This window comes from Herpailurus yagouaroundi, unplaced genomic scaffold (assembly GCF_014898765.1).
Source record: "Herpailurus yagouaroundi ecotype Mexico unplaced genomic scaffold, PumYag 28, whole genome shotgun sequence".
Lineage (NCBI taxonomy): Eukaryota > Metazoa > Chordata > Mammalia > Carnivora > Felidae > Herpailurus > Herpailurus yagouaroundi.
The window spans coordinates 42,558,302-42,576,033 of NW_024412376.1; the positions used below are offsets into that span (position 1 = coordinate 42,558,302).

General features: G+C 38.6%; 1 protein-coding gene across 4 annotated transcripts in view; it reads left to right on the top strand.

The window, feature by feature from the left end:
* The window catches only part of TTC29 (tetratricopeptide repeat domain 29), a 431,955-nt gene that overhangs the window by 169,293 nt on the left and 244,930 nt on the right, over positions 1–17,732 (top strand). The window contains exons 5-8 of one of the 4 annotated variants that reach the window (XM_040472852.1): positions 7,126–7,242; positions 13,048–13,175; positions 13,817–13,864; positions 14,944–15,067. The gene's annotated coding sequence lies outside the window, so the exon portion shown is untranslated. Of the gene's footprint in view, positions 1–7,125; positions 7,243–10,178; positions 10,230–13,047; positions 13,176–13,218; positions 13,361–13,816; positions 13,865–14,943; positions 15,068–17,732 lie in introns of those variants that run through there. The other 3 variants (XM_040472844.1, XM_040472860.1, XM_040472868.1) reach the window with 3 other exon arrangements.

The window sequence follows — 17,732 nt, forward strand, 5'->3', positions numbered from 1 at the left end:
TGATGAATATGTTATTGTGTGCTCAGTTTTTCATTGCCTTGGTTGGAGCTCAGATTTTTATATTGCTATGTTGTTTGGGGATGACTTCATCTTCCACACCTCTGTGTCCCTATATTCTAGAATTCATGTGAATCTAAAGAGCTAAGGTTTTCTGCCATTGTATTCTCTGTATACCTGGCACACATCTACTCATTTTTCGAGACTCAAAATTACATTTCAAACATTATTCTCTATAAAGTGTTTTGTAGCTGTCAAACTTCCACTCAGTCCTGGGAAGCTGCATAGTCCCTCCTCAAGGCACCCAAGGTGATGTTATTTTATAGCACTTATCATGTGGTACTGTAGATTTCCGCAGGACTGGATGATCCAAGGAGGCACGTTGGCCATGATGGTCTGTGCTGTACCAGGTCCCATTAGAATAATTGGTTATGCAAACTGGCTGAAGGAACATAACTCATGGGGTGTGAATGCCTGGGTGTCCTGAGGTCAGTACTAGAGGAGAATTAGATCTGAGTGCAGAATTTGAGACTGAATGAGTCAGGAGCAGAGAGGATTAGGCACAGCCTGGGGACCAGAATGGGATGGCTAGGACTTAAGTGATTGAGAAGAAAAGGACATCAGTCCAGTTCTTTCTGATGCTGGTGCAGATGGGTCACAGAGCTTAAAAACAAAGCAATAGTTGTCTCTTTTGCATGTCTGTCTTGATTCCTAGACTGTGAGTTCACTGAGAACATGATTTATCTTTGTATTCCTACTCTAGCAGACTACCTGGCCTACTGAAGTGATGAATGGAAGGATAGATAGATGAATGGTTGGTTGGATAGATGAATGGATTTAGACTTTCAAATTTAGTGCATAGGACTGCTACTCCATATTTTTTTGTTATGTCTAATTCAGCTTTTATTTATACTTTTATTTAATAAAGTTATTTTAGTATGAGACTGAACTGGAAGTTATAGAATTTTACCAAATGTGTTATTTATCATCTTATTTATAACAATCTTTGAAAAATATTATTATATTCAATATAATATATAATATGTTTATATGCTTATATATATTGTTAAAATTGTTCATAGAACCACTGAAGTTATTATTTTTAAAACTTTTTTTTTTATAATATTCAAAATGCTTTCTTCCTGGGTATGTTTTTGGTTCACTGACTTTCTGTTTTTCCTTGTGGTCCCCTATGTTACTTAAACATTTTTTTAATGTTTATTTATTTTGAGAAAGAGAGCAAGCACGAGCAGAGGAGGGGAAGAGAGAGGAGAGAGAGAGAATCATAAGCAGTATCTGTGCTGTCAGCACAGAGCCTGACATGGGGCTCGAACTCACAAACCATGAAATCATGACTTGAGCCAAAATCAAGAGTCAGACATTCAACCAACTGAGCCACCCAGGTGCCCCTACGTAAAAAGATCATGAGATCACATGATCTCATCTATATAATATATATATATTCTATAGAACATATAATCTATATGTAAATATATAATATGCTTATATATAAAATTTGCTTACATATATTCGATACATATAGAATATATGTTTTGTTCATGAATTTAGAATTCCCCTTGTGTATACAGTTAGATCTTTGTCCTTGGAAAATGGGAAATTTCACTTCTGAATTGAATTGGGAAAATATTGATATGCCTCGTAATATCTTAAAATGATATTTATATACATATAAACAGATATGTATATACACATATATTTTTATTATGATGTGCACACATAATTAAGCTTTTGAAAGATGTGACAACTGTTAAAGCATATTATTTTGTTGAAATTTGCCTACACTTGTAGAAAACATTGTCATTGTAGTTTTATCCAGTGTGTGGAGGCACAAAATGAGTAAAATTAGCAAAAAGCATATAAAGTATGTTAAAATTCAAATGGCACTTTTTTTAATTGGCAGATTTAGCCGTCTGAGAAAACAGAATGCAGAGTATAAAAACACTGAAAAAAATGGGGAAATAAGTTTTAATAACAACTAATATTTACAAGACATTATAAAAGAAAGTTCTCTGTATACTTTGGCATTAAAAACAATGTGGTTTGCACGCATTGAGTGAGAAAAGAAACAATTGAAACTGAATTTAAAACCAAGATAATATACATTAGATGTCAAGACAGGTAAAAGATTTTCAAGCTGGATCCGAAAGGCTTTCCAAGCTTCTTAGATGTTGATGATTTTCAGGCAATTATTTCCTATACCCTTAATTTTAAAATGTGCTTTCCTAACATTAGTATGACTGAGTATCATGCCTTCAGCCTGTTGCTTCTCCTTTTCCAGCTCTCTTGCATTTTACAGAATCTTGCCAAACAATTTGAGAATGTGTAGTTCAAAAACTATTTGCTGATTATATTTGATTGAATCTTAAAAGTTATTTTTCTAGGTTCTTTTAACTGCAAAACACTTAGGACAATTAGAAGAGTGTTATACACATTGGTACAATCTATAAAAATGCTTTCAACTCTAAATTCAGCATAAAAATTATTGCTTGCAAACATCAATAAGCAAATGGCTTTTTATTTTACCTTAGAATATTTAGTTCAGTGCACTGTTTATGTAAGATCAATAAATATTGACTAGATTTCTCCACCTAATTTATTTTACAAATAGGAAATAGTAGAACCCCAAAAATATTTTATATTTTCAGCCAGGTAAAAAAATGCACATAATCACTTGACTACACAAATAAAATATTTTGGGGACACCTGAGTGGCTCAATCAGTTAAGCACCCAACTCTTGATTTCAGCTCAGGTCATGATCTCACAGTTGGGGAAATCGAGCCTGAGTCAGGCCCTGGGCTGATAGGGTGGAGCCTGCTTAGGATTCTCTCCCTCCCTCTCTCTCATCCCCTCCCCCACTTCCACACACACTTTTTCTCTCTCTCAGAATAAGTAAATAAACTTAAAAACAAAACAATAACAACAAAAAATCAAATAGAATATTTTAGCCCCCATTTTTTAAACTAATTTCATCAAATCTTGATGTAACGATAGAAAAATATATGTAATTCTGTATAATCTTTAATGCAGTTTCTTTTTTTTTTTTTATTTTTTAAGTTTATTTATTTTGAGAGAAACAGAGACAACATGAGCAGGGGAGGGGCAGAGGGAGAGAATCCCAAGCAGGCTCTTAATCAGCACAGAGCCCCATGTGGGAATCAAACTCATGAAATCATGAGATCATGACCTGAGCCGAAACCGAGAGTTGGACACTTAGCCAGCTGAGCCACCTGGGCACCCACTCTTTGAATGCAATTTCTTAATAGAATCTTAGAGTTTCAACTATTACTTTAGAAAATGTATAATGTTAGGGGTGCCTGGGTAGCTCAGTCAGTTAAGCGTCTGACTTCAGCACAGGTCACCATCTCACAGTTCTTGGGTTTGAGCACTGCATCAGGCTTTGTGCTGACAGCTCAGAGTCTGGAGTCTGCTTGGGATTCTGTGTCTCCCTGTCTTTCTGCCCCTTCCCTGCTCATGCTCTGTCTCTCTGTCTCTCAAAAATGAATAAACGTTGAAAAAATTTTTTTACAGAAATTAAATGTTATAAAATGTTCAATGTGAATAATTGATGTCTATAATTAACACTTACTAATTTGTGTTTTTTTAATTAAGTTTTACTTCATTTGTACTACATCCTTAATTATTGTGTAAATTAACATTCTTTAGTTGTAAGTAATAAAAGTCAACTCTGGCTAACTTCAGAAAAATTAATTTATTGGAATGGATTTCAGAGGTTCACAAAATCATTGTGAAGCTGTGAACAAGACTTGGGAAGGGCAGATATGAGGACAGATCCTGGGGCCAGAAACCAAGAACTGTGTTTTATTATCTCAAGGCAGACAACAGCTACAAATGTGATGACAGGCCAGGATTCGTATCAGCCTCTAAAATCCAAAGTTACGCAAATAAGCATTTTGATTGGGTAGGCAAATTTCAACAAATTGTCCTTCACATTGGAGTGTTTGTCCATCTAAACCCTCCAGAACCTCACTGATGTGAGAAAACTCCTGTGTTTTCATAAGATGTATATTGTCCCTTTTCCCATGCACTTATAGTACGAGGGTATAGAGTACCTGGTATATCTTGCTCTCCAGTTTCTGCTAAACAACCAATCAGTGTCGCAATCCAGCCTGATATTCTACAAGATGGTAAGAGAATTAAGGTCCCTGTGAACTAAATTGCAGCAAAGAGCCAAAGTTGACAGATTACTGAGGTGGAAAATAAAAGTGTACTTCTGTTCTTGCTAAGTAAAAGCAAATCACTTCTGTTTTGTTTTGTTTTGTTTTTCTGCGAATCAAAATATGGGAGTAGGGAGTATATGCTGCTTATCAGGTTGCTCCAGCAAGAAAGCTCTATCAGGAACAGTGGCACAATGATTAAGCTTTTATTCTTCAAAACGTACATCTACTTTGTCCAGCTAACCCAAGGAAACAAATAGGAATATGCGAAGAATTTTCACTCCTAAGTTTTCCATGTGTGAAGTTCCTTGCAGATGTAGTATTACTTTACATTTATTCTCCCATGACCAAGATATGAATGAAATATACTAGGTAGTGACACTTAATATGCTGTTTAAAGTCTGAAACTCCCCTGAACGCACGCTGGACTAGTTTGTCTACATTGTTTATCAAAATATATAGATTGGTAATCCGTACCTACTTTATAGCCTGCTTTGGCTGTGTGACCAGTGGAGTATAACGACCCCTTGATGAAAAGGAAACCCTTGTACACTGTTGTGGAATTGTAAATTGGTACAGCCAATATGGAAAACAATGTGGAGGTTCCTCAAAAAACTAAAAATAGAGTTACTGCATAATCCAGCAATCTCACTCCTGGGTTGGGAAGAAACAAAATCTTCATCTCAAAGAGATACCTACATTCCCATGTCCATTGCAGCATTATTCACAATAGCCAAGGCATGGAAACAATCTAATGGCCTCCAGTGGATGAATGAATAAAGAAAATGTCACACACACACACACACACACACACACACACACACACACAGGAATATTATTTAGCCATAAAAAAGAATAAAATTTTGCCATTTGCGACCACAAAAAAATTGTATACTTGAAAGATGCTGGGAGTAATCTTAAGTGTTCTCAGCACACACATACCAGAAGAGTTCATTATAAGGTGGTGAATATGTTAATTACCTTGGTCTTGGTAATTATTTCACAATTTGTATATATATTAAATCATCATGTTGTACATTTTAAATGTATGCAGTTATATTTTTCAGTAATTTTTCAATTATTCCTTAACATAGATTGGGGAAAAAATAAAGTATATATTAAGACTTAAATCCAACAATAAATAAGAGATCCCCAGGTAAACTTTTGTTCTAGAGATGAAGGTCATCATGTGCAAATGAGGGAGAACCAAAGAAGTTGTATATGGGTGTCAGGACCAATCTGAGGTTGCATTATACCTTTTTGTTTTTAATTTATTTTGAGGGAGACAGTGCGACCTGGGGAGGAGCAGAGAGAGAAGGAGAATCCGAAGCATGATGTGGGGCTTGAACTCACAAAACTGAGATTGTGACCTGAGCCAAAATCAAGAGTTGGACGCTTAGCTGGCTGAGCCACCCAGGCGCCCCCCATTATGCTTTCTTGCCCCTGCTTCTCTGTATCTTTTGCCCAGAGGAATCTTTTTGAGTAAGTCTTGCTAGAGTCTGGTGAATCTTTCCAATTATCTGACCCACTGCAATTGCTGCATAAAGGTAGAATCTCAAGAACTTCCTCTTGATGCTCTTGTACCGTAATAACCTTTATTCTAAAGGTCAGGTGATCACTAAAAATTCCTACCATCAGAAAAATAACCATAGGATGGGCCCAGAGTTTACTAGGCCTATTTTAGACTTAAAAAAACCAAACAATTAATTTACCTTAAATCTATTAATAATGGATTTAAAATTAGCATTAGCATTAACTCAGAATTAGTGTATGGTATCTAACAACCCGAAAGTTTTGGGTATACTCTTTTTTCCAGTACGGTTACTTGAGTGAATAAATATAGTTACCTTTAAAGAAAAAAAGGAGAAAGATTCAAGTGCACTTTGGGTGTAATGTCTGGACTCCAGGGTACATAGCTTTCATTCAAGGGGCTGTGGTTCTCATCTTGGCATGTAACGAAAAATCAGTACTCTCTACTGTCTATTATGGGAACTCAAGCCAGGCTTCTGTTTATCAGGTTTAGGGGATCTTTTTTCTTCTTACACAAATTAAGTTCTAAGTATAAAGGTTACCCATTAGTTTGATTCCTAGCAATGTCATGACCAATTAATCATAGCCACAGATCTCTGTAGATCAAGCTATTCTAATGAACACATTGGCATGGCTGAATATTATGGTAAATATACCTAGTCTCCCACTGAGATTTAATAATTCCACTGACCTCTTCTACCTTGGGAACATTGCATCTCTATTAAAGTCATGGTGCTTTTTCGATTATAACACTTCCCACCAGCACTTTTAACCTAGGGAAATAAGTTAGTAGAGAACTTACAGAGGTTTGGCATTTTCCTCTTTAGATCTCAAATTGTTGGTGAAGGGAAGATTTTTAAGACTTTCTTAGGGAATATAGTTAGAAGGTGAGCCATATATGATATATGCACCCTAGCATCCTATCTCTGAAAGACTTTAAATTTCTGCCTTTAAACCAAATTTTTTGCAACACAAATTATTATCCATGTGGCCAGATATACATTAACTAAACCAGGAAACTATTAAGTAAACTGTATCTAATCACCTAAAATAGCACATGGAATCTAAAGTCTTTAAAAAATCTACCCATCATGACAAATTTATACTGATATTACATTACAAATTCTGGTATTACATTCCCCACTTTTTGTTCAGGCGCCCTAAAAATCCATTCTGGAGGAAAAACAATGTTTCTAGAATTTGGCTGACATAAACTAGCAAATTTTGTGCACACGCGCATGTGTGTCTGTGCTTGTGTGTGTATGTGTACACATGAGTCATCTCAGAGTTGTATTTTTTCATTTTTGTCCCCTAGGACACTATGAGATTTAAATCTAATTACAGATCTGAATATTATGAGATGCTGAGTAAGAAAGAAATTATTGTATTTTTTTCTTCAAGGGAACAACCTCAGGCAAAAAAGTAACAGTGTCTTCAAGCAAGGGAAGAATAGCTGTGTGACCAGTGGAGTATAAAGTGGATTATTTATCTTTGCAAAGACGCTTCAGTGGAAGATAGGTAAGAGGGACTTTGGACTTCCGCTTACTCAATGTCTTCTGAATATGCCTGAATAACTCCATTTATATTGTTAAAGCAGCACTCTTTTCTGATGAATGCCCTGACATTCACATGACAGATCTTCCTGGGCTATAGAATCAGCTCTTGTTGTGATTAAGTCACTTGACTTTTTGTGCCAGGATGGTTATATAAAGCACGGTTAGCCCATGCTTTGAGAACAGAGATTTAGTATTTTTAGTTTGTCACTCTCTTCCTTATATTATCCAGTGTCACCAAAAGCAACTACTCAACCGCAAATACTTGGATTCCTCATTGTTTCACAATGATCTTTGGTTGTGGTAGCTCCATGATCTGTTAGACTTTTACTCTCCCCAATGGAAAATTTTTCACAAGTAATCTCGGTTGATAATTGCTGTTTCATCAACGTTGTCATGGTTTGCTACCTTTCCTTGTAAGGACAAGAATCAGAGCTTCATTGCTTTTCACCTTAATGTAGATAGATGATCAATCATAAGAACCCTTCCCTGAAGTTCGTTTTCCCACAATCCAGCCTCTGGTGCCAACATTTATGTCAGTTAGGATTTAATCCCAAGCAACAGAATTTTGCTGTACTTCATTTAGACAAAAGGAAATGGACAGAGATCTGAAAAGCTGGGCTTGGGAACTGGTAGGAATCAATGCAGATTCTGAGACTAAGGAAGCAGAAACCACAACCATATCTTGGCAGGAATTATCTTGGCAGGAGGCCACTGCTGGTATGGAGTAAATGCCAAAACTTTTGGAGTTCTTTGTATTGCTGCTCAAAATTCAAATTCTAAGGTGGAAGCCTGAAATTGACCCTCTTCAGTCATATTCTTCTCTCCTGATTAGACAAGTATAAGGATACCTGCTACTGTCCCACTGAATTGTGTCTAATGGAATTTGATATTTCCTCAAGATGTATTTTTAGGAAGAAGAATGCGTAACAGCCAACCTACATACAAATAAATTAATTTGATCCAAAATTTTATTTATTTTCTTATATTTTTTAATGCCTATTTATTTTTGAAGGAGAGAGAGAGCATGACAGGGGAGGGGCAGAGAGGAGGAGACACAGAATCCGAAGCAGGCTTCAGGCTCTGAGCTGTCAGCACAGAGCCCAACATGGGGCTCGAATTCATGAGCTGTAAGATCATGACCTGAGCCCAAGTCTGATGCTTAACTGACTGAGCCACCCAGGTACCCCTATCGAAAATTTTAGATAATTATATTAGTTAATTTATCTATTACAAATTTAAGACAGGTAGTTTGTGACTTGACTATCATGATTTAGTCAATGTCTCCCTGTAACTTTTCATCGCATTTTCTAGTTTTGTTCTATAATTTCCCTTCCTTTCTTTTCTTCCCCTTAATTTTTCCTGTGTCTTATTTCAGTATTCCATTCCTGGAAAATGTTTAGATGCTAACAAACTAAGCACATATGTGTACCTCCCTTTGCTCCCAAGATCCCAGTGAAATAAAAATGTGTAAGTACCACAAAAAAAAATACTAATAACAGTGATGAAAATAGGGTATTAGCTATCAATGGATGAGAGATTTAAAAAACCACCTTAAGATACAAAGTGGAAGGGAGTGGGGTAAAGGATGAAACAGGTAGAGAAAGCCACAGCACTGGAGTGGCCGAGGACAGTCTTCAACATAAACCCTGGAGTCATTGTTCAGCATCTACAGGGCAAGAAGAGCAAGAAATGAGAAGGGAGGTTGAAAATAAGGGCAAAAATAGTCTGTACATGATAAATTTCACCACTCAAACCCCTATTTAACACTCTCACTCCTAGGAGCAAGAGGGAATACTTTAAACCAAAACTCTTCTATAAAGACTTTCAATGAACTTTCAGTTGAAAGTTTAGGCTCCAGGTGTGCAAGTTGGTACCTCAGGCCTGACTACGTCTTCTGGCATAGCGGGCACAGCCAGATAGCTTCCCCATGTTTTCACTCTAAAAGAAACTCAAGAAGACAGGACTTGCCCACCTTACCCAGAGCTTTGAAAATTCTTACCCAAGGAGGAAACTTGGAGAACAGTCCCATTTAGACAATAGAGGAAACTCAACACCAGAGATCCAGTCTTTCTTTCTTATATAAGAACTGATGTCTTTAGCATTGATGCTGATTGTCCCCTATCATCCACTCTTTCTTATTTTCCACAGTTATAGGGTCTTGACTTTAAGCAAATCACATGGCTACTCAAAATAAAGATCATATTTTCAGCTGCCTTTGAAGCTAACGATGACATTGTGATGAAGTCCTTGCCAGCGCTATGTAGCACAAAAGATGTGTTCATCTCTTGGGATGAGTATGCATGCCATTATTCCCCTGTGCATCCTTCCTTCAGAGAAAATACACACATATGCTTGGGAAGCAGCCATTGTGGACAATCAATGATCTTGGGAGTGGTATCCATATATAGTAGAGTTACAAAGCCAAAGAAACTGGGAATCTGACACTGTGGAATATCATTCCAATTCTATATATTTTTTCCTGTTATTAGCAGCTAATTACCTAATATTAATTAATACAAAAACAAAGAACAATAGCTATGTAAAAGAAATATGTCAACATTAACAAAAGAAAAGAATTTTCTGGGGGAAAAATAATTTAGAGAAAACTAATTAATATATTCAGAAATAATTGTACACCCATAAACGATAGTACACCTATAAAAGAGTTTATACAAAAGGATGAATAAAAGAACAAGAACTATCAAAGACTAAGAAATATGATTTATCTCACTCACAAAAAATTCAATAAAATACTGAAAAATAATACTGTCCAAAATGTCCAAATTTTAGAACCAAAAAGGCAAAGAAAATAAAAATGAAATAAAAATCAGAGATAAAAAGGACAAATCTAGGTTGATGTTTAATAAGCAAGAATCATAGAAAAAGAAAATGAGAACATGAAATAATTTTTTAAAAATAGAAGATGATTATCTAAATCTGAGGAAGAATGTGAGTACTCAGCTGACAAGTTCTACTAGAGAACTCCATGAAATGTCAGAACAGAAAGATACAAAAGTCCAAAAAATGTCTTAGTTGAAGGAAAAAACCAGATGTGCGATATTCATTATGACCATTCTCAGAGATCTGGTTCTTCTTTCAGACACATGGCAAGATCAAAGTTACCTGCTCCCTTAAAACTGAGCATCACCATGTGACTTCAAGTAGGAGAGGAAATGATGAATATAATTTTGGATGAAGGCTTTAAAAGCTAATGTGCAATTTACTCTCATCTTCTAGCTGCCACAAACCAGCAATGCTCCAGGGGGTAATAATCCTCTTAGCACGATTATGCTGTTGAACATAGTATGGAACAAAACCCAAGGCTGACCTGGGATGGTTACATATTGTAATCAGGAGATAAACTTCATCATTTTAGGTCACTGAGATTTGGGGATGTCACTGCAGACACGGATCTTATCACAAAATCCCATCCAAAAAATGAAAATTGGCTCTAGGCTTCTTATCGTTAACAATGAATACTGGGCGGGGGGGCGGGGTGGGGAGTGGGTGGGTGGAAATCAATACCTTCTAAACTGAGAAACGATTGTTAACCTAGAATGTCCAAACCTGCCAAATAACCATGGGTAAAATGAGCACATTTTCAGACATGAAAGACTCAAAAACTTTACCTCATATATTCTTTCTTCAGTTGTTCCTTGGAGATGTGTTCAGTAAAACAAAAATGATTCAGAGTAATTTTCATCGTGGAAGATCATGATAATGGAGATGACTGAAATGATGATTGAGGTATCAGAAACACTTTGAGAACAATTGTAGGGAGTAGTTAAGATGTATTGGCTTCCCCTAGAGGATTATCATTTGCTTCTTTGCACACTGAGACATTCTAAAAACCTTTCTCCAGAGCAAAGATCAGAAGGGGGCACTCTAGATCTTAAGTCAGTATTAGCATTCAAACTGTAACTGCATCCCCTCCCACCTCACCAATTCTAGGTGGGGAAGAGAGAGGAAGCAATAAGAATAATTGCAAGTGGAAGAATCAGCTCCAGAAGCTTCTAGCCATCCTGTCATTCATTTGATTAATTCAAAAAACATTTTTGAGCGTATGCTATATACTAATCCCCATATGGTATATACTAATTCCCCAGGGAATTCAGAGAAAAATAAAATGGTCTCTGCTTTCAAAGAGCTCAGAATCTTTCAGAAGAGATTAACTCATATAAACCAAGATCCATGCAAAGTGATACACATATGGTAGAACTGGTCTAAGAGGAAGGGGTAGAAAGAAGGAGAGATTAATTCTGTGTGGTGAAGGGTGGGGTGTTCTAGAGTCCTCAAAGTTTTCAGAAGGCCCTGATTCTGTAGGTAAAGTTGTACCTGGAGCTGGCATCCTTTGGTTGTGTGAAATAATCAGGTTCCTTTTTTGCTTAACCCAGTGTGAGTCAGGTTTTCTATCCCTTGCAAAAAAAGCTAACTGAATTCCCTAGCTCTAAGAAATATTACACTAAGCAGAAAGAGAAAGAGAATTGGTCAAAGAACTGCCAGTGAAAATGCAGCAAGCAGGAGGAATATATCCAAAGAGGCAAGAAGAAGCCACCTAGAAAACCAAACCAGGAGAGTCTCGTGTGAAAAAGCAGGTGCGTGGAATTCACAAACCTCTAAGGAGAAAAGGCAGTAAAGACCAGAAAAGAATTCACACCGGTGACAGTGGAGTCGTGTTAAGGTGATGTTGAAAACTGGGAGATGAATTCTTGAGGATAGGGCAGGCCTTACTGACATGGGGGATCATGTGGAGCCCAGTTACAGGTAGTCAGAGTGATCAGTTGAGTGCATGATGTAAACTTACATGGTGGAAATAATTTCATAATTTGGTGCAGCAAATTAGATGTTGGAATGAAATGTGTAGTTATGGTTGTTATGTTTGTACTCCAAATAGAATCAATTTATGGCTAATAGAATGACTTGCGTGAGCAATATTGCTGGCTCTCTCTCCTACAGTGTGTGACAGTAGGCACTGAATAAAAGCCTCACTTTCCAGCACGTCTGTATTTGAGAAGTAATAAGCAACAATCCTCACCCTCTTGCCCTATATACATATGAGAGAATGTGCAAGAAAGCTCACTTCCTTGCACTTACACATGTGAGAGACGGGATGGAATGATGGGCTGAGATTAATAGGCTGACATTTAGTCAATGTAAATATAAAATCCTGAGTTTCAGCTAAAAAATTTAAAAAGTAATAATAAGACAGGGTGCAGGAAGATTCTATGAACAGGAGATCTTGAGTCTGTCACTCACCACAACTCAAAATTGGACTATCTTGCTGGAGACAGGAGTGGAAAAGGTATTCATGGATGGCAGGGCAAAAATGGTTCTGGTTACAACAAAGGCTGAGGAAGAAGGGAATGAATGACTTCCAGTTCCTTAAAGTGGCATCAGGTCACGGGGGTCACGAATGCCAAGCTGAGTGCTTTCCCATTGATCAGGGAAATGTAGCAAAATATTAAGAATGAGGCACCATGAAGGAAATGACTCCAGGCGGCAAATTGGAGACCCTTGGATCAGTTGAACTAATTTTTGAAAGCGGCCACAAACTTTTGAAAGCTGCCTTGCTTGAAAAGCGTGCTAGATCTGGAGGTCCCGCTCAGCCTTCGTAGGCTCTGTCCCCACCAGGCTCCGCCCCCGTGCCCGAGGAATCTGGAACTGCCCCAATCCCGAGACCCTGTTTAGCCTAATCCCGCCCCCACCAGCCCGGCCCCACCCCCTCAGTATCCCGGGCGACGCTCCCGCGTCCCTTCTCTCCGCGCAGACTGTACCCGGTCTCCGAACAACTGCTGGAAGAGGAGGCAGCACCGGCGCCCAGCACCTGCCACCGGTGGGGATCACACTTCGGCGGAACGGAAAACCAGGACTGCCCCACGGAGCCAGCCCACCGAGGTTCGTGACGGCTGAGGCGAAGCTCGGGGCAGGACTTTAACAGTTCCCAGGAGAGGCGGGCTGCTCTTCCAGGCAGTCCAGTCCCTTTCGTGACCCCAGCAGACCTTCCTTCTTCAGTGTGTAGACGCCTTCTCAAGCTTCGTGAACAGAGGCCCTCGCCATTTAACCTCAAGAAGTGGATAGAAGTAGGAGCCGGGAGAGGCGCTTTTCCTGCTTCCCAGTTCACCTGACCCTCTGAGGGCAGTGGGAAAATAAACCGGTGTAGGAATAAATTACTAGTCCCGTTTAGGACTAAGTAGGAACAGAAAGGGAACTGAGGTGCCCGCTGTTTGAGTAAAGATAACTTAGTGTCTAATAAGTTTGAGAGATCAAATTGTTATCCCTAATGCCACATTTGTATTGGAATATATTAATACATATACATAATTCAGATGTACTGGTATTTCATTGAATTAGTTATTAGTTCCTCCTCTAGGGACTACATTTTGGTATTAAAAGAAAACGTCCATTTAAACACACATTGGTATTATTTGTATGAGTGACTCTTATTCCATGATTTGGGACAGGAAGAGGAGTTATTCTGTTAACTGATTTGTAACTTTTTTCTTCTCTCCTTTGCTATCATTATTCCTAATTTTCAGACTGAAGTCTGTAAACCTTGGAGAGACCTTCAGCAGTAATCTCCGAATGTAAGTCAACTGAAACATGGCCTGCCTTCAACACTTTTCCTGCTTTATATTTTGATTTCATCATCAAGAAATGTCAGTTGGTAGAAAATGTCTGATTTCTATTTATTTTATTTAATGACCTAGCTCATGACCTACCACTGAGTGCTAGAGGTGTTTAAAAATTATGATACAAGGGATAAACGTTTAGCAACTCTTTCAGCTTCTTTGTGTGACTTTCTTTTACCCTTTTCAGGACCATAATTATTGATACTTTTTCCATAGTTTTCTTTAAGCTTTTATAGTAAAAAGAGCTTATGGTGATAACGTGAACAGTTCTAATTCTTCAAATGATTTTATTGGTGATCGTAAAATCATATTTATTTTGAATTCTCTTGATGACAAATAATAAATTTGTTTGCTGTGGTCTGTCGGCTTTCTCACATCCCAAAGTGATTGAATTCTAGAGATGGTAGTCGGCCTCAGACCTCCTCACTCCCCAAGTAGCCTCTGTCTACTCAGTGCTAGGCCTACCCTTTTCTTTGTGTTTCCTGATGAGGGCATCTCTGGGCAGGAGGAGGAGGGTTACTCTTTGAAGAATTTTACTTGGGGGGCAGAAATTTAAACTCTCACCATGGGACACGTTCAGCCTGACCCAGCACTCTTAAACCTTTCATCCTGTATTTCTCCATTCTCATTTGTCTTTGCATGTGGGGGCCAAACCGTGATATAAGAGCCAACCAGCAGATCAAAGAACCCACCAAATCTCTTCTGAATACCAACAGTGGAATGGCTTCAGGCGGCCTTTTGATCTCTATCTCAGCACCCTTGGTGCCACATGCAGCACCGCCCACTTGCTGGTACTGGGAGAGCTGCCTCTGGGTCCTCCTCACACACTGCTTCACCCTCGGCTCCTGGAGCTAAGCTGGTTTTGGTACCAGCCAGAGAGGTGCCTCACATTCTCTGTCTCCATGTGCCTGGATCGGAACCATTCCCTTCCTGCAGTCACACCCATCTTGTGTGATTTCCTCTGTGGTCTTGAACCAGGAGAGCCCTGATACAGCGCATTGTTTAGGATGTGTTCCATTTCTGCTTGAACACAGATAGTCACCCTGAACCATTCGTCCCGCTCGGTGGAGCTCACCTAGGAGCTGGGAACATTGTCTGTCCAACACCAGGAAAGTGATACAACTCATATCAGCAAAGAGCAAAGGGCTTCCTTGACAGGTATAATTTCAGACTAAAATGACAGGTCCCTAAGCATGCTTGCGTTTTTTCTCATTTATTTTCCTCTTGGCTGCTTCTATTTGCTAGAAAGCACCAACTTCCTACTTTAACAAAATTCAGCATAAATAAGACTGAACTTACAAAAGAGATGGTGATTATTTAGATTAAAAAAATTTGTTGTAGGAAACCTTTAAGTATTTGATGCATATCAAATGTTATGCGCCATAAAATTCAGTTCACACATACCTGTTGTGTAGAACAAAATACCTTTATGTGACCATGAATCAATTGTGAAAAACAACATCCCGTTTCCCAGCAGGCATAAGCCAGGTACGTGTGTGGGGTTTAAGGCAGGGGGGGAACCTGCTCAACTTTCACCCTAACTCTGAGCTTAAACTTTCCAACACAGTTTGGTTGGAGCCTATTTTTTCCAACATTGAGTTAATAACTTTTTTTTTCCACTTTATCATTCAGCTATGACCACCCCCCATTCAGAGTCTGTGCCTTGAGGCTTGCCAGCAGGGCTTGCAATACTAACATTAAACTAAATTTAAGAGTAAAGGTGCTCCTGCTGCTAATGTTCTCAGATCAGAGGAGAGCAAAATGAAGGAACTGGCAGCTGAAACGTTAATGGTAGGAAACGACTCAGATATTGAAAAAAAAAAGAATCGCGGTTCATATGTGTGACAAAGAAGACATGTTCCTCTCCACGTGTGGCGTTTGCATTTGATTTCATTAGATGCTTATATTTTCTAGCAACAATTATCTAACCCAGTAAACATCAAAAAGGATAAATTTTACATCACATACTGACAGCCCAACTTTACGGGGGTGGCTTTTACATACCTTGTATGTACGTACAAGGTGGCTGGATCGCACTCTGGGGTTTGGTGCCTCTTTCTGTCTACAAGCAGCTGTATCTTTCTAGTACTTGGAGAATTACAAGTACTATTTCCTCATTTTGAAACTCCTTGATGAACCCTTCAAGGGCCCTTGCAGTTATGTAGAAATCACTCCTGCCCCAGTGCCCTTGGCAAGCAAAGTGGGGGCTCTTAGAACTGTCTTAATTCATAGAGGATGAAATGCCCCAACTGAAACAGACACAGTCATTGTTTTCTCCTGTCCCTTTAGAAATCCATTAAGGATAGACAGATGAGGGTTAAGAGCTAAGATGGCCCAGATTTGCTCTGTAACATCAGAGGACTGTGGAACATAGACGACTCTTAGCTTCTCTGAAATAGGCTCATCAGAGGTGGGCTTGGGGAAGCCTTTGGTATTCCTTCAAACCTGTCCATGAGATTTATCTTTATGTTGGCCTTAACCTCTTACCACATGTTCTACATAATGTTGTCATTTAGTAAGTTCTGGTTATCCAAGTAACTCAACTAGTTAATATGACATCTGATCAGAAGAGTAGGTTTTTCTTTTTTAGTTTTATTTACAAAAGAAGTCACTATATTATGAAGTTATGAAGTAGGAAAGGACTAAATAACATTTGCTGTTCAGACAGTGTGCTTTAAAGCTGTAACTATTTAAAAGTAAGTGGACATTGTTTCATGGATGATACCATGCCCTGATAATCTGGGTAATGCTAGGATTCCATCATATGTAAAACATGACACTGATCTGCATTAAATTTTCTCTCGGGGCACCTGGGTGGTTCAATCGGTTAAGTGTCCATGATCTCATGCTTCATAGGTTCGAGCCCTGCATCACACTCTGTGCCGACAGCTCAGAGCCTGGGGCCTGCTTCGGATTCTGTGTCTCCCTCTCCCTCTGCCCCTCCCCTTCTCACGCTCTGCCTCTCTCTCTCTCTCTCTCTGTCTCTCTCTCCCTCAAAAATAAATAAACATTAAAAAAATTAACAAAAAAATACTCTTGTCTTTAATTATGCAAAAAATTATTTTCATAATCTTTCATTTATTTCAAAAACTTTCCCTCAAGTCTTATTATTCTTCCACCTCCCTCCCTCATGGCTTTGTAGCACTAGAGGAATATTGTACCTTGGCTGTCCATAGCTGGCTGTACCCCAGATCTGACCACATCTCTCCACCTCCACCTCTCCCCGAGTAACCATCGACTTTCACCCAGATTTCATAACAACTGGCCTCCCAGCTGGCCTGTGTTATCTGCCCTTCATCCCCTGTAGTCTAAGCTCAAAGGAAACAAAACTGATCCTTTCGAGGTGCAAATCAGGTCGTATTACCCCTATGCTCAAAATCTCCAAAGGATTCTTAATGAGAGTAAAAGTCAGTTTTTATAGTAATCTTCAAGACCCTACACCATCAGAACACTACCAAATTTCTCATTAATGTCTTTGACTTTATCTCATTCTGCTCTTATTTATGCCTTCACTACTGGTGAGCACTTGGGTAATTTCTAGGTCCCTGCTTTATATTTTGCTGTAGATCTTATCATCATCGGACATTATATATATTTTGTATGTTTGTGTATTATCTGTTTTCCCCCACATCACCCCTATAATGTAAATTTTGTGAGATCAGAGATTTTCATCTTTTTTGTTCACTGCTCTATCTTTAGCACCTTGAACAGTACTTGGCACCAAGTAGTAGCTCAATAAATATCTGTTAAATATATTTAAGGCCCAGGTTGGTAGTGCTTTACCCTGGGTCTCACATGTAGTAAATGCTGGAAGTAAGTGACT